At 44.3% G+C, this 3,917-nt stretch overlaps 1 pseudogene; it reads left to right on the top strand.

Moving 5' to 3' along the window:
* The first annotated feature begins 1,958 nt into the window (after positions 1 to 1,958).
* On the top strand, positions 1,959 to 3,409 carry LOC126075849 (putative monooxygenase p33MONOX; annotated as a pseudogene).
* The last annotated feature ends 508 nt before the right edge of the window (positions 3,410 to 3,917 follow it).

Genomic DNA, 3,917 nt, shown 5'->3' with positions numbered 1-3,917 from the left:
CCAAGTACCCAGAGGCACCCTACTCCACCAGCAAGCTTCCTGCCTAAAGGCACTCAGTTTTCTTACTCTGTGGGCCAGAAAGTTCACCATGCCATCTCCTGCCAGTCTCCTGGTTATACTGCCTCTGCTGCCACCGTTCCTCTGCTGCTGTTTCTCGCCTTCTCTTGGTGCCTCCAGAGTGTCACAGCTTTCTCTCTCTCTCTGACTCCCGGATCAAGGAGGTTGTCAGCACAGGGATCCCAGGTCCAAAGGATGTGTTCTGCTCCCATCTCTTCTTAATGGTGGTGAAGTCCCCTCTATCTGCCTCTGGGATGGCTCATTTTAAGCCTAGTGGGATGGCAAAACTGACCAATCTCCTCCTTAGGGCTCCATATGCCTTATTTGAATGGCCCCACCCCCACAAGGGTGCCATCCACCTTATATAGATTATTAGCAAGCTAACCAATCCCCTTGGTGGGCCACAAGCATCTTATTTGCATAGCCCACCCAGTCATTTGGTGGGAATTACAAATATTATGGCTAGAAGGGCCATATTAAGTAGTTCACTGCACTTCCACCATGAGTTAGAATCAACTCTATGCCATCTGATTTAGGGGTTACTGCATACCACAGTGCCTGGACAAAGGCATGATGTAAAGCCATCCTAGTCCCTTTGTCTACCTAGATAATTGTGTGAAAAAGAAATAAACTTCTATATTACATTAACGAAATATGCTGAGAACTCATTATTACAAATGACTATGATCATATTGCAAATGGCAAAGACAAACATTATGATTTTTTTGCCTCTAAATTAATTCTACGGTACACTCCACAAGGAAAATATTAGTGATTTCTAATTTAATATATCAAAAGTAAAAAGGAGAAGTCCATATAACCTTTATCTGTCTAGAAAACTGGTTCTGTCGTGAGTACCCAAAAATAACAGATAGGTATGATTATCTTTGATAATGCAGGGCCATAATCATGGATATTTCTAGTATAAAATAATTGATACCCACTCAGATGAGTTTAAGTAAGATAGGAATGTACTGTAAGAATATGAAAAAGACAAACTAATTGCAAGAAATACAGTGTTGTTTCAGCAGAACTAAAAGCTTGAGACAGAGTCTCTGTACTTCTTTGTGAGGCTTCAAGCCTTCTCACCTGATCTCTCCATACACCACTCGATCTTCCTCCCTTATGCCTGGCTTCTTGGGCAGGGCATTTCATATTTTTGTTTCCCAATTTTTTTACTTGAATATTGCTTTAGCCATCATTTGGCAACAGTCATCCCAATAATTCTGAACACTCTTAACATTGATCTCTGCATCTGCCTCAGCATCTTCCCCAACATTCCCAACTCCCAGAAGAGAAACAAATTATTCATACAGGCTGCATCAAAGGCACATTTTCCAGCTGCCCATCATCCTCCCTTCTCAAACCAGCTATATTTGGGGGTTGATTGTGGGCGTGATTATCCAGGAAGATGGCACCTGGGATCACCAGTAAAAAAAAAAAAAATCACAAGCACAATGGATCTATTTTATATCTGGGTCAAATGAGATATTGGCTACATTTGGTTAAATTATACATGTTCTAAAGTGTAAAATATATCTTTGGGGCATTGGAATACACAACATCGGCTTAAATACGTCTATGATCATTGGAAACCCTGGTGGCATAGCAGGTAAGTGCTATGGTTGCTAACCAAAGGGTCGGCAGTTTGAATCTGCCAGGCGCTCCTTGGGAACTCTATGGGGCAGTTCTACTCTGTCCTATAGGGTCACTATGAGTCGGAATCGACTCGACGGCACTGAGTTTGGTTTTGGTTGGGTATGATCATTACTTAAAATATGAATTAGGGAGCTTGGGTCCAGACTGCACCATAGCGTCTGGGAAGATGTGGGTCCTTGGAGCCTCTTTAGTGCCCAAGCTCGGGCCTCAGGGAGCCCTGCTGTGTAGGAACAGCTCTTGAGTCTAGTGGGCCTCTAGGCAAGATGTCCTGGTGCATTTGGATGTACCGCCGGGCGTTCAGCTATGACGATGACCTCAAGGACCATGACTTCTCCATCAGACATGGACAGCATCCCCCAGAAGCCAGTGATTCCAGAGCACAAGTGTGAACACTTCGCCAAGGTGGAGGTGGGAGAGACCAGTGTATCTGCCACTGACAGTATGGATGAGGTCCCACTGGTGAAGGCCAAAGCCACCCATGTCATCATGAATTCTTTGATCATAGAACAGACCCAGGAGAGCATTCAGCGGTTTGAGCAACAAGCAGGCCTGAGATATGCTGGCTACACACTATAAGGGCCTCGCCACTAAGGAGACCAAGTACCTTCAAGTGACAGAAGCACTCCACAAACTAAAGCTGCAGAGTAGAGAGATCACAAAGGAGGGAAGTAGCCTGCATCAGCCCATTTCACCTCAAGCAGCACACCCACCCCCACGCACACTTCCTCTAAGCGGAAATCCAGAGGCTGGTTCACATCAGGTTCTTCCACAGCCTTGTTGTTGTTGTTAGGTGCCATCAAATCAGTTCTGACTCATAGCAACTCTATGTACCACAGAAGGAAACACTGCCTGGTCTTACACCATCCTCACAACCGTTGTCATGCTTGAGCCCATTGTTGTATCCACTGTGTCAATCCATCCAGTTGAGGGTTTTCTTCTTTTCCGCTGACACTGTACTTTGCCAAGCATAACATTCTTCTCCAGACACTAATCCCTCCTGACAAAGTGTCCAAAGTATGTAAGACACAGTTTCGCCATCCTTGCTTCCAAGGAGCATTCTGGTTGTACTTCTAAGACAGATTTGTTTGTTCTTTTGGCAGTCCATGGTATATTCAATATTCTTCACTAACGCCACAATTCGAAAGCGTCAATTCTTCTTCAGTCTTCCTTGTTCATTGGCCAGCTTTCGCATGCATATGATGTGATTGAAAATTGGGTCAGGTGCACCTTAGTCTTTAGGTGACATCTTTGCTTTTCAACACTTTAAAGAGATCCTTTGCAGCAGATTTGCCCAGTGCAATACATCTTTTGATTTCTTGACTGCTACTTCCATGGGTGTTGATTGTGAGTAAAATGAAATCCTTGACAGCCTTACCTGCCCCTAATTCTAGCACCATGGATTCTGGAAGTGGGGATAAAGACAGAAACCCATTAAATAAATGGAGCCACTTTGGACTGAGATCTCTCCAGAAGTCTGATTCGGGAGGCTTTTGCCACCCAGGCCTAGAGAGGAGCTCAGAAATCGTATCCACTGGAATTTATCCATGTGCAGGCCACCCGTATGGCTGAGGATCCAGTGGCCTTCAAGCCGCCCAAGATGGATATCCTAGTGATAGAAGAGAAGAAACAAATACCTCAGGCCCATAATCTCAAACTCCATGACTTGAATGTGCTCACACCCACTGGGTTCTAGGAACTTTGGATTGAGGATGCCTTCTCCCCCATGCCCCTTTTACCTTGGCTCTGACGTAACTAAAAAACCAAACTCATTGCCATCAAGTCAATTCTGACTCATAGAGGCCCTATAGGACAGAATAGAACTGCCCCATAGAATTTCCAGTGAGCGCCTGTTGGATTTGAACTGCCAACGTTTTGGTTACCAGCCGTAGCTCTTAACCACTATGCCACCAGGGTCTCTGACAAAGGGAGGGTATATTTTTTAAAAACCTGGTAAACTGAGGCTGGACCTGGAGACATAATTGGCTTTTGGGAAACATTAGAGCAAAGCTTGTCCTTATTGTATGGAAGAAGCCATTTTGTACTGCTTTAATTTAAAGTTAGACTAAATAATCTCAGCAGCAATGTATGGCAGACTTCATGACTTATTTTTGTGTTATTTCCCTTAGACAGGAGCTTTGATCATGGCTTCTTAGGTAAATAATGTTTGTGCTGTTCCAAAACCCAGGCTTCTTGATTCCTTT

The sequence above is a fragment of the Elephas maximus genome, chromosome 4 (genome assembly GCF_024166365.1).
Source record: "Elephas maximus indicus isolate mEleMax1 chromosome 4, mEleMax1 primary haplotype, whole genome shotgun sequence".
NCBI classification, from domain to species: Eukaryota; Metazoa; Chordata; class Mammalia; order Proboscidea; family Elephantidae; genus Elephas; species Elephas maximus.
Note: the sequence above shows the minus strand (reverse complement) of the source record. Positions and strands in the feature narration are given on the sequence as shown.